This window comes from Protopterus annectens, chromosome 2.part1 (genome assembly GCF_019279795.1).
Source record: "Protopterus annectens isolate FY-2018-M chromosome 2.part1, PAN1.0, whole genome shotgun sequence".
Taxonomy (NCBI): Eukaryota; Metazoa; Chordata; order Ceratodontiformes; family Protopteridae; genus Protopterus; species Protopterus annectens.
This window is the reverse complement of record NC_056729.1, coordinates 1,960,425,934-1,960,450,229: the sequence shown is the minus strand read 5'-3', so window position 1 is coordinate 1,960,450,229 and position 24,296 is coordinate 1,960,425,934.

Sequence of the window (24,296 nt, the reverse complement as noted above, 5' to 3'; positions counted from 1 at the left end):
TATGTAATCCACTTTAATTTGCTCATTAGTCACACGGGGGTTAAGGGCATGTGAACTTAATTATGGCTAGGGAATCATTATTTTGAAGGGTTGGGTTAGGTTTGTTGTAGGAGATGGATGGTCATTGGTTCATGGTGAAACATGTAGGGCAAGCATTGAGTAACTGGGTCAAGTTGTGAGCTACGTGAGTGTCTCTGCATGAAAGTCTGGTCTGATTTATTGTACTTGAAGGCGAGAAAGATATGGTTTAATTTCTACATGGTGATTGGGGTTGGCATGTCACTAATCTTGTTTTGACCAGGTGGCATAGGGCATTTTCATTCTGGTATAATATGGTTTGACCTGGGGCATAGGGCATTTTCAGTTTGGTATATTTTTGGTGGCATTCAAGGTATTAGAGTAAAGACGGGTCAGATTGCTAAAGCCATCATGGGGTTTAGGTGCCTTGCTTTTGATATGGGTAGTTGGTGTTGACAAGGCAGTTGTTAAATGGCATTTTGAAGTTTTTCAGGTTTGCATGTCATTGGGCAAGTAAAAGGAATTGTTTGGGAATGGTGATATGCAATTGCTTTAATTTGGTGGTTGGCGTTGAGTATTCTTGCTCCAGTGGCAGGTTATGCTTTGGTAGGCATTAGGTAATTGCAAGGAGCTGGTAATGTACTGGTAATTATTGTACACCGAATGATGTTTGGCCTTATCCCCTAAGAGTGGTTAGCTGATGGAAGTTGGTGGTGAGGGGGAACAGCCTGGGCAGGCTGGTGGCGGAGAAGAGGGACAGGCTTGCCCTTTTCTGTTCCCCTTCTGGTGTCTGGTGGTGCATTTTAAGGAGTTTTGTTGAAGAGATAAGCAAGCAAAGGTACGGATGCTGCTTATTTGGTTTGAAGGTAATTCAGGGAATGGTCTAGTAAGTGAGCCAAGGTATGGACGCTGCTTACTGGGTCGGATGAGTGGGTACGCTGTCCTGATTAATATTATAAGGCGGTTTGATTTATAAGTAAAGTAAGTGAGCAAAGGTATGGACGATGATTACTAGGCAGGATGAGCAGGTATGCTGTCCTGGTTAACATTGCAAAGATGTTTATGCTGTGTTTAGAACTGAAGATACTATGTCCAGTTGTATTTAATACATTTTGGTAATCAGTTATGTTATGAAAGTTTTAATAAAGGTCATCAAATGTCATTCGGTGTGTTGTGTTTATTGAAGGGGACTGGGACAAATGAGGCTTGGCACAAGCCACATTGTCCTGAGACATCTTCAAGGGGGTGTTAGGTTGATATTAATGGGAGTTTAATGGGTTGGAGAGGTGAAAGGGTTAAACGGTGGGAGGGTTGATTGGAAGGAAATGAGATAATGGTGAGACAAACTTAAGGGATTTAGATGAGTGTAGCTGGGTAAGTAATCACATTTTGGCGTGAACTTGCTACCCTCCCTCCCTCCCTTTTTTGTTGGCGGATTGGTGGGATTGTAGTTATTTTATTCCGGTAGGTGCAGCCTGGGCAGGCTGGTGGCAGAGAAGAGGGACAGGCTTGCCCTCTTCTGTTCCCCTTCTGGTGTCTGGTGGTGTGTATTTCAAGGAGTTTTGTTGAAGAGATAAGCAAGCAAAGGTAAGGATGCTGCTTATTCGGTTTTAAGGTAATTCAGGGAATGGTCTAGTAAGTGAGCCAAGGTATGGACATGCCTTACTGGGTCAGATGAGCGGGTACGCTGTCCTGATTAATATTATAAGGAGGTTTGGTTTATAAGTAAAGTAAGTGAGCAAAGGTATGGGCGCTGCTTGCTGGGCAGGATGAGTAGGTATGCTGTCCTGATTAACATTGCAAATATGTTTATGCTGTGTTTAGAATCGACTACACTATGTCCAGTAGTATTTAACAAATTTTGGTAATCAAAGTTATGTTATGGAAGTTTTAATAAAGGTCGTCAAATGTCATTCTGTGTGTTGTATTTATTGAAGGGGACCGAGACAACTAAATATGAATATCATATTCTGAATCTTGACTGAAATTTATATTAGTGTGATACATATTTTTTACTGAACATTTAAAATAGCTATATATGTTCTGGAAACTAACTGAACTAATACTAAAAGAATATTATTTGCCATTTTTAACTGAACACAGATAAAAGCATAACTGAAACTGGTACATGTTATATTCTGAAAACCAAATTATTAGTACATTTTTCTGTCAGTATTGCCTGAACATAGATAAACTGAATACTAGTACTATTGTATAATTGTCTGAAAACATGAGAACATCTTGACAGTGTTACCTGAACACAGATAAAAAATAAACTGAAATCTGTCTTCCTGTCAGTATTGTCTGAACACAGAAAAACTGAAAACTAGTACTGTTGTACAATTTTCTGAAAACATAAGAACATTTTCACAGTGTTACCTAAACACAGGATAAACTGAAATCTGTTATTGTTATATTCTCGAGCCTAAACTATTATTTTTTTTTGTCAGTATTGCCTGAACATAGATAATAACATAAATCGAAACTAGTACTGTTATATAACTGTCTGAAACATACATACTTGCTTTAACTGATAAACTGAAAACTAGTACTGAAATGCCATGGAACAACTAGTCACCATCCCCACAAGAGGAGAAAACATACTTGATCTCATCATCACGAACATGGGATCAAAATGTTCAACACCGGAAGTATACCCCTCACTGGTGAGATCAGATCATAAACTAATCTCGCTGGAGGTCCTCATCCCGCCCCCACCTGAAACAAAAAAGACCACAGTGAAAAACTTCTCAAAAGCCGATTTCACACTTCTAAAAACTAGTGTGGTCTCCTTTAAGGCCCCTGAGCCAGTGGTAAACATTACTCAAACCACTGAATCACTTACAAATGCCTTCTACCAGAACCTACAGGACTGCATGGATCAGGCAATCCCAAACAAAACTAAGACTCTCTGTACCAAAGGCAAGCGTCCAGTCTGGTGGACCCCAGCCATAAACAAGCTCTACAACAAAGGAGGAAGCTACTACAAGATAGAGCAAAATCCTTGAAAGGTAAGACACCTTTGATCATTATAAGTAAAAACTAAGAGCTCTCATAAAATCATCCAAGGCAAATTTTGAGAGAAAAATCGCCAAGGACTCTAAAGACAATCATAAGGCCTTCTTTAGCTATGTTAGAAACCTAGGAGGAAACTCCCAGATATGCTCAGAATTAGTTCAAAATGATGTGAAAATTACTGAACCTACACACATTGCTAACATACAGGCTGACAGGTTCAGTGCAAACTTCTCCCCTCCCCCAAAAAGGAGAGATATCTATTTCAGAGGATTGTAGCCCCCCAAACATCTCAAACGCCCAGGTGAGAACTGCCCTCACTAAGGCAAAAACACAGCATCCATGGGACCGGATGGTGTCCCCGCTGTGTGCTTCATGAACTCAACGAGGAATTAAACCCACAGTTAGGACAGCTGTTTAATCTTAGCCTCACCTCAGGATACGCACTCCAAGGAGTGGCGACGCGACTGTGGTCCCACTTCATAAGGGCGGTGCCTCCACAGACCCTGGAAATTACCGCCCATTAGCTTGACAAGCCTTATCTGCAAAGCCATGGAGAGGATCATAATGGAACTCATAAATAAAGACATAGGGAACTTGCAGACTTTGGATCCAACCCAGTTTGGCTTTGTCAAAGGCAGATCCTGCCTCTTAAACTTGGTTGACTTTTTCGAGACAGTCACCAAGGCCATTGATGAGGAAAGGCAGTCCATACAGCCTACCTCGACCTGGCAAAGGCCTTTCGCACAATACCCCACTCAGGTATCATCGAAAAACTCATCAGCTTGAATGTAAACCCATACATCACAAGATGGGTTGCAAACTGGCTAAGTGACAGAACCCACAGGGTCAGAGTTGCTGGAGCCATGTCAGACTCAAAGCCTGTCACAAGTGGTGTCCCACAGGGCCCAGTCCTGGGTCCACTCTTGTTCGGCATCTACTTTTCTGAAGTACAAGCAAACACAGGAGGGTTATGGCTGACAAAGTTTGCAGATGACTGCAAACTGGCGCCATAGTCGAAAACACATCTGACACAGATATCCTCCAGAAGGGCCTCACAGAAACGGATAACTGGTGCCAGAGCCATGGCCTGAAGTTAAATGCCAAAAATGCATAGTCATACCCTTCGGAAAAACAAGGTTACCCCTAGCTACCATATAGGTGGCAATCCACTGAGCACAGAAAAAGTCATCAGGATCTGGGGACCCAAGTTGACAGTAGCCTTCGCTTGACACTCATGTTGCTAAAGTAGTTAGGAAAACCTTCTATATCGCCCACCTGATCATGAAGGGATTCACATCTAGATCAAGGGAGGTCATCGTCCCCTGTACTCATCACTCATTAGACCTATGATTGAGTACAATGCCCCGCTCGAATGTATCTGACCAGACACCTGATGCAGCTTGAAAGGCCCCAAAAGTTCCTCACCAAAAGGATAAAGGGTCTCAAAAATATGTCTTATGCTGCCCGACTGAAAGAACTCCAGCTCTATTCAGTCTCATACCGCTTGCTCAGAGGTGACCTGTGCCTGACATATAAGGCCATGTCAAACCCAGATTTGATGAATATGCTTCACCTCAAAAATCTAGATCCCTCAGAACCACAAGGGCGGAGACTTAAACCTTGACACGGTTATAAATAGAACGTGCTGGAGGGACAGATTCATCACCCAGAGACTCCCTATGCTGTGGAACAAAATCCCGGTACATGTGAGGCAGAGCACCTCGCTGGCCTTGTTCAAGAGGAATCTTGACCAATGGATGGGAGATCGCAGATATACCCCAGGGATTACTTCAGTGTCACTGCTTGACAGAGGCACAGAAAAATGATAGGCATAGTTTTTATTCAAACTAAAGGGGTGGCGAAAGCCACATAACTATGGGCTAGGCTTATAAATGCCCTTGGGCAGATAGCCTAGTATGAACCTATGAACCTATGAACCTATGAACTCTCTGAAACATACATTGTTGCTTTAACACATACATTTTAACTTTAAACAAACATTGAAGAAATAACTGGAACACATAGACAGTCAACTTCTGCACCAAAGCTCTTGCCAGATTTTACTCTGCATTGTCCTGGTCACCGATGAGGTAAAAGAAGGCCTTTAATGTCAAAGTGTCCTTTTTATAGTTAGGCCTTTTAAACCTCTTCTTTTCATTTCTTGTGCAAGGCTGGGTGGCTAAAGTTCTTGATTGTATTTAGTGTCAGGTCCTTAAAATAACATTTGCATCTTTAACAATGATAAACTGATAGCATTACTTATTGTGCTGATTTTATTTACATTTTTCTGCATGAAATAAACATTTGCTGCTAATAAATTCTTGCAAGTCTAAGCAAGCTGATAACCTTGAATGAAACTAAAGTAGTAATGTAACAGTGTACACTTCTGTACCTATATAAAATTAATTTTAACTGTTGAACTTTTTACAGTTTCTCTTGTGACCCTTAGAGTTTAACATACTGTTCTGTGAGTGAAACTCCACCCACTGTCTCACCATAACCATTTCTTTAGCTGATGTCATTTACCTTTTTAGTACTACTGAATGCTGCAAGAATGTATCATTACTGTCTACAATATTCCTGGATAAACAGTAAAAACTGTAAATGCATTAAATTGAGTTTAACCATACTGCCTTATGGCATACGGTACTGTCCTTAATCCAGTTTGCTAATCTGGCTGTATTCTGTTCTTGTGTGCTTGTAAACTGCAATTTCTGTATAAAATATATACAGTCTTAAACTGATTACACACAATCTGAACACTTAACTGTACTGTCACTTTTACAATGTAGCATTTACTTTAAATTGTACATTCTGTAAACTAGAAAAAATGTATTTTGTCTCTTTCTGTATTAAGAAATTGTCTATGTACTGCAACACTTTAATACAAACCTCTTTGATTTTTACCATACTGCATTATGGCATACAGTACTGTCTTTAATTCATCTTGGTAAACAGGCTGTAATCTGATCTGGTGTGCTTGGTAAACTGCAATTTCTGTATGACTCTGTAAACAGGATATATTACTGTGCAGCTAAATTAATAATAGATAAAATAAAATATCAGATACAATTCTACCAGAAGAATATAGGGTAGTAAGGGAAAGGAAGGGGAGAAATTGAATTCAATCATGGAAGTATCGAATAGAGAAAACTATAAAGCAATTAAGACAAGAAGTGTCAGTGTTAAAAGAGTGCAGAAAAGGGAACAGATCAACAAAAATACTCAGAAAGATAGATATGATAAAATCAATGCACAGATTATAACAGATCAGGATTTATCATCTACTATCGGAAATAATAAAATAAAAATAACAGCACAGGCAGAAAAACTTCTTAGGAGATACACGGATAAATATAAAAGAAAAGTACAAATAAGTAATTTATTGATGACCCCAAAAATTTATAGAGAATTGGCAATCAAGGTAAAAGGAATTGAAAGACCACCAAAAAAGAAGAAATAGATACATTTTGGAGAAGTATTTATGAATATCACGTGGAACATAACAAAGATGCTAAATGCAGAGAAGAAGTAAAAGAAATAATAAGAAGTTTAAAGGTACAGGATATGAAATGGGATGAAGTAACAGCCAGAGAGATTGAAACAAAGTTAAGAAAAGCCTCCAATTGGAAAACCAGAGGCCCAAATGCTGTACTTAACTTCTGGTTAAAAATATTAACATCTTTGCACGAAGATTTAGCTATGAGTAAGAACTATTTATATGTGCACCCCAAACAGACACTGAACTGGCTAACAACAGGAAAAACAATGCTCCTACTTAAGAGTGAACCTACAAGCTACCCTAAAAATTATAGACCAATAACTTGCCTTTCGACAACATATAAACTATACACTGGAATTGATGCTAATAGAGTTTATAGTCAGAAGAAAACTCAATTATGACAATAGAACAAAAGGCCAATAAAATGAAGTCATATGGAGCAAAGGATCATTTGTTGTTAAATAAAGTCATAGTGGAGAATTGTAAAAAGGGGAAGAATCTAAGTAAGGCATGGATTGACTACAAAAAAATCATTTGACACTATCCCACATTCATGGGTAAAAGAGTACTTAAAATGTATAAGATACACCCTACACTGTAAACAACATCATAGTGACCATGAAACAGTGGCAAACCACTTTGCAGTTAAGCCATGATAAAGCGGAAAATATTATTCCAGGGATACAAATCCAAAGGGGGATATTCCAGGATGACACTCTGTCACCATTGCTCTTTTGCCTTCCCCATAACCAATTAAGCTGTCTGCTTAACAGATCAGGTCATGGCTGTAGTTTGGCTCCCATAAAGCAGCAAACTGTAAAGACTCTTCATCTTCTCCTTGTCGATGATTTAAAACTGTATAGCTCATCAGATAAGGAACTCAAAACCCAACTGCAAGTAGTCAACACTTTTTCAGATGACATAAGAATGTCATTTTGTCTTGATAAATGTGCAAAAGCAACCTTTAAAGCAGGAAAGCTGCAACACCAAGAAAACATCAGTTTGGGGCAAGAATGTGATATAAAAGAACTTGAGCAAGAGGGAGTGAAGAAATATTTGGGAATTGATGAAGGACCAACAATAGAACATAAACACATGCAAATTAAACTTAGTAATGAATATTTTAGAAGACTTAAGTTAATTCTCAAAACAGTGTTGGCATCTAGTAACAAAATTCAAGCTATAAACCAATTTCCTCTTCCTGTTGTAACTTATAGTTTTGGAGTGATTGACTGGCCCTAAAAAGTGTTGGATAGATTAGACAGGAAAACAAGAAGGATGTTTCATGCTTATCAAATAATTTATAAAAATCAGTGTATACCAAGATTATATATTCCCTGTTCCAAAGTAGGTATGAGCCTCCTTGAAAATGATTACATGTATAGATCTGGAATCATGAGACTGCATTCATACCTGCTAACCTCACTAGATCCACACATACTGAAAGTTTTGAAACATGAGGAGAATAAATCTAAAGTGACTTCCCTTTTTAGTCTAGCAGAAGCATATTGGTGTCAAGCAGGAATGGAAATTAAACCAGAAGTAGATAAAAATCAGGCAGCAATTGAATGTGCCAAAAAACAACAGAAACAATATAAGGTGAAGGACCAGATGACAAGGCAAGAAATGTAGAAAATGCATAAATATAGATGCAAGTATAGAAAACTCCTGGAAGAACCTCATGTTGATCAGGATCAAATGCAGGAATGGTTAAGGAGAGGTGAATTCAAACGAAAAGATGAAAGGTTAATATTGGCAGCCCAAGATAGTTGGCTACATACATGTTGGTTTACAAAGTCCATTGAACATGTGGGAGAAACATACAAATTTAGGTTTTGTAAAACGGAATAGGAAACAGTTGCACACCTTGCTGCTGGTTGTGATATACTAATAGCAGAAGGACTGTATTCTGAAAGGTGTAATGATGTGGCAAGACCATTGCACTGGGGATTGTGCAAACATTATAATATTGAAGGAGGTAAAAAACACTGGAAACATGAGCCACAAGGCATAATAGAAAATGATGAAGTCTACATCACATGGGATCACTCATTACCAGCAGTTCAAACGGTAGATGTGAGAAAACCAGATACAGTGGTCCATGAAAAGAAGACAAAAGTAGCACTGATCATTGAAATCCCTATATCCAGTGACTGCAGTGTCTTGTATACAGGGAGACACAAAGTAATAAAATAGCAGGATTTGCAGGCAGAAATGAGAGCAATGTGGAAGAAAGTTACCCAGGCAGTTCCAATAGTACCAGGAGTAGCAGGCCTTATAAAAAAGAATCTACAATAGTATTTAGATATGTTACCAATACATGTAACTCCATACAAATTGCAGAAAGAGTCATTACTGGGCACATTGCAGGTCAGCAAAGAGCACTTCTGGCTGACATCAAAGATTGAAACAACACTAATTTCATGAACTTTAATCATACTTTGACTTAGGAATGGGGTCCATTCCCATCATGGTATTAGAAACCCAAAAGATTTGGAGAAATTAAAAAAATATTATATTCATATAAGTAGCAGAAAGTATTCTAAGAACTAAGCCAACACAAGAATGGAGAAAGGAGATTTTGCCAATGAGGATGGCTTGAATTAGGAGTACAGATAATAGGGAAGAGGGGTCTGGAATTTGCTAGGGAAAACTGGAAAAGGAACCAAGATAATGGGGCAAATAACTAGAGAGGAAATGGTAATAGATTGGGGAAGAGGACAAGATGACATTTGGACTGCAGGCTAGAGACTGACTTCCTTGTCAAGGACTGATATCAGAGTATAGACAAAGGGAAATTAATAGGGGAATACTAAGTGAAATACCTGCTCTGGTAGAGTTTATAGCTGAATTTAGAATAGAAGCTGTTGTTAATAAAGGAACAATTAACATGACATATAAAATATTGTATGATAACTACAGAATCAATCAGAGGAGGTTAGAAAAGATTGGGAAAAGAGACTGGATAAGCAACTCATACTGAAACAATGGGAAGACCTCTTTATATATATATCTATCGATATATATATATATATATATATATATATATATATATATATATATATGTATGGCTCACAAATATGGAACAGAGTCTAAAAGATTTAGGACTTTTGCTTGGCAATGCTTGCATAGATAGTTGTATTCCTCAAGCAGACTCCAAAGAATGTTTTCTGAGGTAGATGGCAAATGTTGGATGTGCAACAGGGAAGAAGGAGGTAACTTTGAATATATGTATTTGGAGTATAATGAGTTGACAGACTTTAAAAATGCCCTACAGAGTACTCTGTCAGAAATATTGGCTGAGGAAATGGGTATAACTAAGGGAATTATTTTTTGAGCTGTGATACATGATCTGAATTGCCTAGACATAGTAAAACCTTGCTAAGTTTAATTCTGTGGCTGCCAAAAAACAATTTCTAGAAAATGGAAATCAAAGTCTAAACCAACTGTATTTGAATTATTGAATATTGGAAGAGAGATAAAACATAACTGGAAGTGTGATCTCTAGAAAAGGGTTGAAGCAAATTACATAGAACAATGGAAATTATGGGAACAATATATTCAGAATGATGTTTTTTCATGCTAATATTTTTAAACAAGAAACATTGTATTAAAGTTGTCACATATGACACAGGCAATCATAGATTTATATCAATAAAACAAACCATATTGATATAATTTTAATTGCAAACATTATACATCACAAACCATATTGATATCATTTAGTTATAAACATTATATATCACTTATAATCTACTCAATCATTGTCAGTCAAACATTACATAGCTCATTCAATAGTTTCTCCTCTGGATGTATTGTTCCCCAAATTATTTTTTTTTCTATGTAATTTGTTCCTACCCTTTTCTAAAGATCCTAATTCCAATTCTTTTATCTCTGTTACTATATTCACTTCTTTTAGTAAAGTTGGTTTCAGCTTTGATTTCCATTTTCTAGTAATAGCTTTTTTGGCAGCCACCATAAATAGACTCAGAAAGGCCTTACTATATCTAAGCAATTCCCATTTTGTATCATAGCTCAAAACAAAATAATTTCCTTAGTTAAACCAATTTGCTCACCCATTATCTCTGGCAAAGTAGTCGGCAGGGAATCTTTAAAGTCTGACAACTTATTATACTCCCAGAAAATGTGTTCCCAATTATCTCTTTCTTCCCCATCATGCCTCCAACATTTGCTGTCTACCTCAGGAAACATTCTTATGAGTCTACTTAGTGTATAAAAATACCTATGTAAACACTTCTAAGGAAAGATCCTAAATCTTCTAGTCTTTGTTGCATATTTCGGAGACATACATATATTTCCCATTGTTTCTTTGTAAATTGCTTATCCATCTCTCTTCCCAATCCTTTCTAACCTACTCTGATTGATTTTTATAGTTATTGTGCAATATTTTATATGCACTGCTAATTATTCTGTTTTTAACAGCAGCTTCTGTTCTAGATTCTACTAGCTTCCAAACTTCCGCATGAATACCATCTATTCCTGGGGGCTTTCCTGTGTATTGGTTATACATCACCATTTTTATCTCTTCTCTTCCTAGCCTAACTGTTTTTAATTGAGTCTCATCTATCTATAACCTTGGCATATTTAACTCTTCCAAAACCTTTCCATTTGTACCTTTTCTTCATTTCCATATTTCTCTGCTTTATACATACTTTCACAAACTTTCTGAAGTACTTCTAATACCTCTACAAGATCTCTTGTTACCTTCCTTGTTATAGGCTGCCTCAGCTTGTCGACAGCCCTTTATAATTTCTGCTGCCTGAGTCATTGGTCTAAAGGTTTTTGTGCTGTGGAGTTCCAGAATAATGTTCTTGAGCAGGTGGGTGATTTAAGATAAGGCAGGAATTGAACAATTTATGTAATTTTGGATTGGTGATAATTATACAAAAGGATATATGTGATGTATAATGTTTGCTACTGGGGATATGTTAATATGGTCTGTTTTCTTTTATATGGATGGATATTGTCTTAAGAGCTAATTCATTAAAGGTGTTAAACAAGGGAAACTCAATCCCTACTGCACTCAGACTTATCAGCTATCTATCCACCTTCAACTTTGAGCCAAAACAATTTATGCAGCAACACTGAATCTGTGCTCTTCCCCAGGCTGACTCTTGAGATACCTCTACTATTAACTAAAAAAGTTTAATTTAATTATTCATAATGTACTATTAAATTTACTGCACATAATAACACTGTTCTGCACTAATTATTAACACTCTATAGACATTGTTTCCAAGGTGCCATGATATTGCTTGATACACTGAATTATACAAAGTTTTGAAATACATTGTGTCCACTTTATGGCTACTATCAGTGGGGTCTTTCTTGAAATGTGACCAATTTGAATGCATATTCAACTGTTTAAGTCTAATAGCTTAATACTTGTGTTGATATACTAGATAATTAGACTTACATAAATCTCATATTTACTATGTTTAAATGTCTAGTATATAATGCTTGTATGCAGGGCCAGCCTTACACATAGGCCAACTAGGCAGCCTCAAAGGGCACAGTGTATTTAGGGGTGGTCTTTCCATATTTACTTATTTATTTTTAGAGCCTTAAAACTATTTCTTTGCTCCAAAATATAAATAAATTGGTAAGGCACCTTTTAAAATAAAACAAGCCCAGTGTGTGACGGACATCCCTGGGGTTTGTGGTATGATGCTTCACTTACTTGCCGTTCGAGTCAAACCAAGTCACCTCATATTAGACTCGATGAGAGCAGAGATCTTGTAATATTCAAATGTAGGGATGAAGCCACACTTCAGATATTTGAAGCTCGATGCCTGGCTTTACTGACTTGACTGACTTTACTCTGTCAAAAATTTACAAGAAAATCAAAAATATTAAGAAGGATAGTTCAAAAATATGACACAAAATCAGTGACCTTGTGGAGAATTCTGGACTTTTGAAATGAGAGGAATGGCAGGATTGAAGACAGACGTGGTGGTGAGGATGAAGTAAGTTTTGAATTATTATTTTTAAAATGATGCTTTTAGTGAGCAACAAGATATGTTTGGCAATAGTTCTGGCTGTGTGATTTGTGTGGAGCAACTTGCAATACTTTAATGTGTTGCAACTTGTTTTTGTGGAGATAAAACAATATTAAGTAGCCATCAGGCATTATGGCTAAAACTGGAACAACAGAGCAAAGTCACCACTTCTGGTCGAACTGGAAGAATGACAACGAAAAACTAGGATCAAAGCTTTGAAGCCTGTATGTTGAATAGCTAGAGGTTTTATTAAGCTTTTTCTGCTTGGATCCTGTTTTTTCATTGTTGTTCTTCCATTGTGGCTAAAACTGCTGGGAGGATATCAGACATTGTGACTATAACTGCAGGGAGGATATCAGACATTGTGACTATAACTGATGGGAGGATATCCGACATGGTGACTATAACTACAGGGAGGATATCAGACATTGTGGCTATAACTGCAGGGAGGATATCAAACATTGTGACTATAACTACTATAACAGCAGGGAGGATATCAGACATTGTGACTATAACTGCTGGGAGGATATCAGATATTGTGACTATAACAGCAGGGAGGATATCAGACATTGTGACTATAACTGCAGGGAGGATATCAGACATTGTGACTATAACTACAGGGAGGATATCAGACATTGTGGCTATAACTGCTGGGAGGATATCAAACATTGTGACTATAACTGCAGGGAGGATATCAGACATTGTGGCTATAGCTGCTGGGAGGATATCAAACATTGTGGCTATAACTGCTGAGAGGATATCAGACATTGTGACTATAACTGCAGGGAGGATATCAGACATTGTGACTATAACAGCAGGGAGGATATCAGACATTGTGGCTATAACTACTGGGAGGATATCAGACATTGTGACTATAACAGCAGGGAGGATATCAGACATTGTGACTATAACTGCAGGAAGGATATCAGACATTGTGGCTATAGCTGCTGGGAGGATATCAGACATTGTGACTATAACTTCAGGAGGATATCAGACATTGTGGCTAAAACTGCTGGGAGGATATCAAACATTGTGACTATAACTGATGGGGGATATCAGACATGGTGACTATAACTGCAGGGAGGATATCAGACATTGTGGCTATAACTGCTGGGAGAATATCAGACATTGTGACTATAACTTCAGGGAGGATCTCAGAAATTGTGGCTATAGCTGCTGGGAGGATATCAGACATTGTGGCTATAACTTTAGGGAGGATATCAGACATTGTGACTATAACAGCAGGGAGGATATCAGACATTGTGGCTATAACTGCTGGGAGGATATCAGACATTGTGATTATAACAGCAGGGAGTATATCAAACATTGTGGCTATAACTGCTGGGAGGATATCAGACATTGTGACTATAACTGCTGGGAGGATATCAGACATTGTGGCTATAACTGCAGGGAGGATATCAGACATTGTGGCTATAACTGCTGGGAGGATATCAGACATTGTGGCTATAACTGCGGGGAGGAGGATGGGGCTGGCTGAATGAAAGTAACTGACCCTCTTATTATTTGTTCAGTTTAAACAGTCCCAATATGGTTTTGTAGGACTAACTTGCATTTGTTAGAAGTACATCTGATATACTCTTGCACAGAAAGAGCAGCCATAATTGCTTTGGCTGTTTGTCGGGGAAAATGACTAGCTACCTGCTGCTGTTTGCTTATTATTGTGACGTTTCAGTACTAAATGTGATTTATGTGAAGCAATGTGCAATATTATAATGTATGACAACTGATTGTTTGGAACAAAGGTAAAATACATTACATACCGTACTGTTTCATCACGATCAGAAGACTGAACATAGAAGTAGCTATAACTCTGTGGGAGTTGTTTGGATGACTGATCCTCTTGTCGCATGCTCAGTTTAATATTCATCTCCCAAACAAGGGATAAAATGCAAAACAAAATGTTCAGAACTTCAGAGGTTCTTGGCGCTGGTGGTTCCCACACACCAAGGCTGTATAAGTGGATTGCGATATGGGCTTAGTAGTCACGTCTGCCCTGAACCTCACCTAGTCTATACTCAGAAGGTCACTGTACTTGTGTGGGGGGATGGGAACAATGTCATTATTTCTTTAACATTTCTCCCACACCTCAGAAGTCAATATATCTTGTGTTGAACTGAGGGCAATGTGGTTATTGTTTCTTTACACAATTTTTGGTCAGATTGGTCAGATCCGACGAAAAGCTAATCAGCCTATACATCCACATCCCCCCCCAGCCCCAATTAGGGAAACCATCGTAAAAAACTTCTCCAAAGCCAACTTCACATTTCTTAAGACAGAAGTGACAAACTTCATGACACCCATGCAGACGGACAATAGAGGTATGACTGCCGAATCCTACACAAATGCACTTTATAAGCACTTACATGAGTGCATGGATCATGCTATCCCTAATAGAACCAAGATGTTATCCTCCAAAAAAGGAAGCCAATCTGGTGGTCCTCTGCCATAAACAAACTCTACAACAGAAGAAAGAAACTGTTGCAAGAAAGAGTAAAATCCCATGACTGGAGGAACTCCCTGGTCAATCTCAGTAAGAAGTTGAGATCCCTCATAAAATCCTCCAAAGCTAGTTACGAAAACAAAATTGCCACTGACTCTTAAGACAACCACAAAGCATTCTATAGCTATGTCAAGAATCTAAATGGGAACACTCAGATCTGCTCTGAGTTACAGCACAATGGCACTAAATATACAGAACCAACTGATATTGCCAACATCCTAGCAGATAGGTTCAGTGCTAACTTTACCCCCCTCTCACCCTCTAGAGGGCCCATCTCTATACCGGAAGAATGCAAAGTTCCTATAATCACGGCTGCACAGGTAAAAAACACACTCTCCAAAGCCAAGAACACAGCATCCATGGGACCTGACAATATCACAGGCTGCATTCTACATGAACTACAGAATGAACTGGCACCCTACCTAAGTACCATGTTCAATCATTGCCTCACCTCAGGCTTTGTACCCACTGAATGACGCACCGCGACGGTTATCCCACTCCACAAAGGAGGAGCCATGACGGACCCCGGAAACTACCGCCCCATTAGCCTGACGAGCCTGGTCTACAAGGCCATGGAACGTATCATTGTGGAACTCATAAACAAAGACATTGGTAATCTCCAAACTCTGGACCCTACCCAGTTTGGATTTGTAAAAGGCAGATCATGTCTCCTAAACCTGATTGACTTCTTTGAAGCGGTCACCAAAGCCATAGATGAGGGTAAAATGGTTCACACAGCTTATCTAGATCTCGCCAAGGCTTTTGACACCATCCCCCACTCTGGAATTTTAGATAAGCTCACTAAACTAGGTATAAATCCCTATGTCACAAGATGGGTTGCCAACTGGCTCATGGATAGAACCCACACTATGAAAGTAGCGGATTTCAAATCCAACATCAGACCAGTGACAAGTGGAGTACCACAGGGTTCAGTCCTGGGTCCTCTCCTGTTTGGTATCTACTTCTCTGAAGTGCAGGCCAACACAGAAGGTCTTTGGCTAACAAAGTTTGCAGATGACTGCAAACTAGGAGCCATAATCAAAACTCCTAATGATGTGGACAAACTACAAAAGGGCCTCACTGAGACAGATACCTGGTGTCAAAGCCATGGCCTCAAGCTCAATGCCAAAAAGTGTATTGTCATCCCCTTTGGTAAAAACTCTGTACCCATGAACTACCACATAGCTGGTAGTCTACTTAATGCCGAAAATGTGATAAGAGACCTTGGGACACAGGTGGACAGTAGTCTCTCCTTTGATAATCACATCACCACAGTGGTCAGGAAATCCTTCTACATGGCTCATCTCATCACAAAAGGATTCTCATCCAGAAAAAAAGAGGTCATTGTTCTCCTCTACTCATCAGTCATTAGACCCATTATAGAGTACAATGCCCCTTTTGGTATGTACCTCACAAGACATCTACAACAACTGGAAAGACCACAGAAATACCTCACAAAGAGGATTACTGGCCTCAAACAGATGCCCTATGCAGACCGTCTCAAAAAACTACAGCTTTACTCCATCACATATCGCCTACTCAGGGGCTATCTCTGCCTAACATACAAAGCTATGTCAAACCCAGAGCTGGTGGACATGCTCCACTTAAAGAAATCCCAATCCCTCTGAGCTACACGCTCTAGGTACCTAAACCTTGTCACCACAATAAACAGAACATGCTGGAGGGATATATTCCTGTCCCAGAGACTTCCCATACTCTGGAACAGACTACCTATCTATGTCAAACAGAGCTCCTCATTAGCACTCTTCAAGAAAAATCTTGATGATTGGATGGGAAATGGGAAATTCACCCCGGGGATCACTTCTGTGGCTCTGCTCGACAGGGGCACAGGAAAATAAATTTCTTGGGTGGCGAAAGCCAGGGTACGATTTTTGGCTAGGCTTGTATGGGCCCTAGGGCCAATAGCCTAGTACCTACCTATGAACCTATGAACCTATGAGAGACGCAAGGTGTTATTCATACTGATAAGGGGAAATTTGGCCAGGGCATCAGAGAACTTCCCCTACTCTTTTCAGCCACTAGGTGGCAAAAGAGGGCTATTGTTGAGGTCAACGTTCTCCCAGACACAAAAATAAAAAGTTTTCCAAAATGGAAAAGGAAAGGAAACAGGAAGCTGAGAGTGGAGTAAGCCAGAATACTGAATTATGCCAAACAGATTCTGGAAGAGAGAGGATTGTTGCTACAGAATTAGAGGAAGGAGTTCTGGAAACTCTTGGCCTGATGGAGATGGTGGCGCGAGGTGAACCACATGCTGATGAGGAAGTAAATTGGAATACTCTGGTGGAAACACTTGTGAAGGTATGTAACAGAGGAGGTGCTGCCAGATGAACTGGGAAAAAGAGCTGGATTACCAGAATGTGCTGACAGCAATGTGGTGGCATGTCCGGCCAGTGGAGTGGCTGGTTTTATAAGCATGCAAGTTATTGTGAACAATAAGAAAACTCTTTCATCTGCAGAAATGGTAAACAAAGGTAAGAAAGATGCTGTGCTGGAAGCTGAAAGAAGACGGTGACTAATGCAAGGACTACAAACCCAGAACAGAGGACTGATGATAAGAATCAAATCAAAGAACACTGACACTATTAACAAGTATGAAGTTATGGACAGTATTATTTTGTCTTTGGGGTTTAAAGTACAACACATAACAGCATTAATACACTTAGCAGCAGAAGACTGAAGACTATTGTGGGGTTACTTTTCAGATGTTTATGTTACTTAAAAATTATGAATGAAGTGGAGAAAAATAGCTCACTGGTACCATGGAATTAGTATATTTTTCAGAACTTGTGACTACGGTTATAAAATAAAATAATTGTACAGTTCAGAATATCAGACACAGAGCTGTAGCTATCTCATCTAGCACCCTGTGCTGGTCCCACCATCTTGTGACACCACCCTCTCAAAGTCTTCAGATTACTGAAAGTGGCTACCTAGAGTAAATCAACCAATCATGCATCATCAAATCTTGTCCCAGCTTTGCAAAAAATAAAAATATTGAATTTAAGTGCCTTACTATGTTATCATTTCAGTACAGAAAACTTCTACAGCAGTGCAGAGATCCCAACAGCACTCTCTAACATTTTGCACCCAGGGAAATTGTCTCAACACCCCATCCTTGATATGCTACTAGTCAGATACACAGGAATGTGAGTTAAATATTTTATTAATGTCTGTTTATAATAAGGTGCGCAAGGTTAAAAAATGTATGATGATGGAAATGCTTCGACAGGAGGTGACACCAGATGTGCACAGGGAAAATGTAGATCAGTTTAATTGTGAATGGGAAATGGGGGAAGTGATGTATTGGGATCAATCTAAAACATTTTTGTGGGGATGAGAGACACTTGGTACAAGACTGTAATAAAAGAAGATATGGTTAGTGTGGGAAAAGGGGCCATACCTCAAAAATGTATGCCTAAGTGTAGAAAATGGAATGAATTTGGGCATTTTTGCTTTGACTGTCCTATACTAGAAAAAGAAAGGTTAGAGTAAAAGAAAATATTTAAGAAGAAAGGGGATTTCCTGTAGAGAATTTTGTTGAATAAGTTACCAGTTAAAGGTACTTTGAAATAAAGGTATTGGAACAAAGAAAATGTGATGACCATGATGAGGAACATTTCTGGAGAGTTCTAAAATGCATATAAAACAAATTTTATGGAAGATAGCCTAGTACTATACTATGAAACTATGAAACTATAACATAACAATAGATATGATATATAGAAAATATGAGAAAGAAAATAATATGTGACAATGAAAAATGGGAGAGAATATTGTTTGCAAAAATCTGGAGATGATGAAAAAGGAAAGGAAAACAATGATTGTATAATAAAAGACAGATAGGTTCATAGGTGATTACTAGGCTAATGGCACAAGAACCTTTACAAGCATAGAAAATAATACCCAGGATATGAAAATATTATTTCTTAGTTACCCAGATATGGGATGGGGTAGTATCAGGGTAGTAGGTCTTTGGGTGTTGGAGCCGTGAGTCATTTTACAGACTGCATCTGTCCATAAGGAACATGGGCAGTACCCCAGAAGTGAATGCATGGTTCCCATCCATTTATCCAAATTATTTTTGAAGAAAGCGAGGGACTTTGTTTTACAAAGATGGAAAGTTTATTCCATATTCAAAGTAGCCATTGAGATACAAATCTGTCTCTCCAGCAAGTTTTGTTAGAGTCATAAATAAGGTTCGGGTCCATGGAAAGCATTACCCTTGTATAATTTTTTCTTGCAAATATGTTACATTTTCATTGGGCTGGATCAGATAATGGCTTGTAGGTGAGGCATAAGCCCCCTGTCAATAAACAATATGAGATGGAATAAAGGGATAAGGCCTTTTGTCAGTCTGCATAAGACATGTGACCTAGACTTTGCATTTTTTTTTACTGAGATACCTCTGGGGGTGCTTCAGTTAGCATAAGTCCCTGGTCAGGTACATGCAGTAGGGAGCATTACACTCGATTATGGGCCTGATGAGGGCTCAGTACAATGACACTATGACTTCCTTTGTTCTTGATGCCATGCCCATTACATATAAGTTGTGCCACACAGAAGGATTTCCTCACTACTGTAGCTACCTGGTGGTCAAAGTTTAGGTTACTATCTATCTGTATCTTAGGTTCCTCACCATTGGCTCTACTTTTAAGGGTGTGCTATCAATAATAAAATTTGCAGGGATATCTGATTTACCAAAGGGAATGATTATGCCTTTTTTTGCATTTAGTCTCAGACCATGGTATTGGCACCAGTTGTTTGTCATTTTTAGGTCTGTTTGTAGGATGTCAATATTGTTTGGAGATGCACTGATTGCTCCCAGCTTACAATTGTCAGTGAACTTGGTAAGCCAGAGGCCCCCAACATTTACCTTTACGTTAGAGAAGTATATGACAAACAAGAGGGGTCCCAACACTGATCACTGTGGGACATCACTAGCAACAGGTTTCTTATCAGAAGTGGATTCACCTATCCAAACAACATGTGTCCGGTCAGTGAGCCAGTTGGCTATCCTACTAATGAAATATGGGTTTATGCATAATTCAGTAACTTTATCTATGATCCCTGAGTGGGAGGGTTGTGTCAAAAGCTTTAGTCAGGTCTAGATAAGCAGTGTGTACAGTTTTACCCTCATTCATGGCCCTGGTTACTTTTTCAAAGAAGTCCACCAGATCGAGCAGGCAAGACTTCCTTTTGACTAAGCCAAATTTTGTCTGGTTCAGGTTTTGGAGAGTTCCTATGGTCCATGATAATTTTGTCCATAGCCTTGCAGATGAAACAGGTTAGGTTTATGGGTCTGTAGTTCCCTGGGTCAGTTGATGGGCCCTGCTTGTGCAGAGGGATGACTGTTACAGTCCTCCATTCCTCTGGGACAAAGCCCATTCAGAGGCTGTGGTTAATGAGGGTTTCTATTAGCCCTGACAGAGTCTGCTTTAAGCTATTTAAGAAGCATTCTGGAATGCTGTTGGGACCTATGGAGTCTGTGAATTTGGCTTTAGCAATCGCAGTAAGGACATGTTCCCTTCTAAAGACTGGTGGGAAGACGGTTGCAGGTAGTTCTTTGGGTGTAGTAGGAGGTGATGGGGGAGAGGTTTGAACTGAACCTGTCAGCCAGCAGGTTTGCTATAGTTTCCAGCTGGGTGTAAGTGTTGCCATTCCTGATTAACTTAACAGATTGTTGAGCGTGTCCCCTGAGGTTACTAACAAAATTAAAAAAGCCTTATGGTTATCTTTCACCTGGGCGACTATCTTTGCCTCATAGTGTGTTTTGGCAGATTTGACCAGCTCTTTAATTTGTTTGTTTGTTTAAACTGATGAATTCTTTTTGCATGATTTGTCTATTCATTCTTGCCAGATGATAAAAATATACGAGAAGAAATAAAAATAAAAGTTCTGGAAGAAAGGATGGGGATAGATAAAGACATTATAAAGATTAGTTGGTTGGGGGTTGGGTTGGGTTGGTATAAGGGGTTGGAGTTTGGTATAATGGTTAAAGTGTTTATCTTACAGACACAAAGCACAGGGGTGAATTCTCACCTTTGGGAGGGAAATTGGATAAGTTTAAAATGGCCTACAAGGGTAGCTAACCTAATATTTACCCATGAACCTAAAAGTTGATACTGTTGGCTTAAAAATATTTTTGTGTTTCCTTTTTTAATGGAAACGTATTTTTGTGTGTAGATTATGTGATGATGTTCAGAAAATGGAAAGATAATATATATGTTTTCAATATGAATGCATAAATAATGTAAAGAAGTGTAAATATGGAAAATTTAAATAAAGTGCCCTCTACTCTTTTTTTTGATAAGTGCCATGAGTTCTTTTACAGCTACCTAAGCTGTCACCAACTCAAGTAGATGGGGCCATGGTTTAACATCTCATCCAAAGGATAGCACACTTAGCGTTGCAGCACCCTCATATACAACTGCACTGCACTATCAGTATTGGAAAATTAGTCCAACTACCTGGTGTGCAAATAGAGCCCACATCTTCTTGATCTTGCTGTATGAAAGGCAAGTATGCTATCTTTTATAGGTTCATAGGTTCATAGGTTGGTACTAGGCTATCAGCCCTAGGACCTATACAAGCCTAGCCATAACAATTCCTGGCTATCTATCTGTTGAGCTGCTGAGACAAAAAGGAAGAAGTTGGCAGTGACATACGACAAAAACCGCACTGGAGTATAGAGAAGAAAGCAGATCACAATCGCTTTAAGCGTACTTCACTTTAATACATCCGCTTTTCATCTCTAACGGACTTCATCAGAAATACAACAGTCATAGTCTTCCCACTTTTTAAATATGAAATATCCAGTCACATTGTAAAATAATTAACGTATCAATTAAACTAATTTAATTCAACTAATTAACCATTAGTTAAAATTTACATAAGTAAAACAAACGTATAATACCAAAAAAAGTTGTCACAAAAAAAGTCTATCTTCATTCCTTACGAAATATGCTACTGATTTTTTTTTCACTTCTGTTAACTATTCTTAAAAGATGCTTTTAAACTCCTATCTTTAAGAAAACATTTTATATTAATAACATCATTCAACCCTGGATATTCATCTGCTCTCAGTTTTATTTGCCACATGGTTTCCCTTTTATCTACATAATGCTTGTAATCACCTCCCTCCTATCCTCTGATGCATGTTCCAACACAAAAAACAAAAATTTCTTAAACTTTGTGCACTGAATAGTATCTTTATAAAGGGTGTTATCAGCATCCTTTCTTCTGATTTCATAAAAACACTTTAATTCTTTTACTTAATATTTACTTAATATCCTGGTGCCATCCCAGTATAGAATGCTTTTCACCCTGAACAAACTCTAAGATAAATTACCTCTTTAGTGGGAAGACTTTGACTTTTGTATTTCTGATTAAGTCTGTTGGAGATGAAAAGCAGCTATACTAAAGTGAAGTTAACTTAAAACTACGTTGAGCTGTTTTTTCTCTATACTCCATTGTTTGTTTGCTGTATACTTTGTTTTGTGGTTACCATACATTGGAATTCTTTTTTTTTTTTTTGGTTTTTGGAAGTTGACAATGAGTACCAGCCCATGCATAAATGCAAGTATGTTAGAACAGGTAGGTCCTCGGTATAAGGTAGTACTGTGACAAATATACATCCTATAGAATATTCTGCATATCATAAGAAATAATAGCACAGTGCTCTGACCTATATCTAACTGTATGTGCAACAGGGAAAGTAGGAACTATTAACATTTAGTGCATTTTCTATGCAGAAGGTATGATATGTTCCATACATGAATTACATATGCCCTAGTGATACCATCTAACACATATTTGCAAAGTATAAGGTAAGGACTTGATTATTTGCTTGTTATAGGGTAGACAGTTGTCAGTTTGTAACAGAAATTTCTAGGTAAAGAGTTAAGAGTTTCTAGATCAGTCCGACAAAAAGAGAAAACATGTAGAGGAGGCTGATAATGCCTTGATATTTCAGGGGAAGAGGAAGCGTGTAGAAGTGAAGGAAGTCAGTATACAGAAGTATTGATGAATGAAGTTACATGAATGTGAGTAAAGAGGATGGATAGAGAGGGAGGGAGTAAGCTTGACAGAATATTTAGGACGTCCTTATCAGAAGTGCTTTGTTTTGATAGTTTGGTCGACAGAACAGTAGTTAGCAAGAAATAGCCCAGGAGTTTTGTGTTTCCTTTGTATGTGATCTAAGCAATTTAGGATGTTCAACAGCTGCTCCCTTTAAAAGAGGAAGAGTGACATGAAGATAAGGGATTTATTTATTTTTACTTTAATTTGTTAACCAGCTGGAACACTGGCCCAGATGGATCGTTTTCAGGCTCAGTCCAGAAAGTACAGCAGGAAAAGGCAATAGCAGAAAATGGCAATTATCTATTAGGTTTCAAAACAAACTGAATAGTAATTGAATGGTTAGCTGGAGTATAAAACATGGACGTATCAATGAGGTATGACAGCGACGACATAAGAGATTTCAATAATCATGGCTATGTTTGGTTAATACACACTATTAACAATAGATTCTCTCAGCCACTACTTGCCTACTGTGTGACCTTGAGGAAGTCACTTAACCAGGCATTGCTACTGAGTTGCCCCTGAAAATGGAGTGTGTGTCTAGTGGGCCTGCCTGCTTAACAAATGTATATCATTGTTATTATTATTATACACATAAAGTAGTATGGAACAAGCAAGGAAAAAGGTATGAAAAAGGGGACAGAGGGGAAAAGTAAATGTTGAGGTAGAACAGTCAGGAAATCCTTCTACATGGCACACCTCATCACTAAGGGCTTTTCATCCAGGAAAAAAGAGGTCATTGTCCCACTGTACTCATCCGTCATTAGACCCATTATAGAATATAACTCCCCATTTGGTATGTACCTCACAAGGCATCTGCAACAGCTGGAAAGGCCGCAGAAATACCTCACTAAAAGAATGACAGGACTAAAGCAGATGCCATATGCTGACAGTCTATAAAAACTCCAGCTATATTCTGTGGCATAGCATCTACTCAGAGGCGATCTCTGCTTAACATACAAGGCCATGTCAAACCCTGAGCTGTTGGACATGCTTCACTTAAAGAAATCCCAATCCCTCAGAGCCACATGCTCCAGGGATCTAAACCTTGTCATCACAATGAACAAAACATGCTGGAGGGATAGGTTCCTGACCCAGAGACTCCCCATACTCTGGA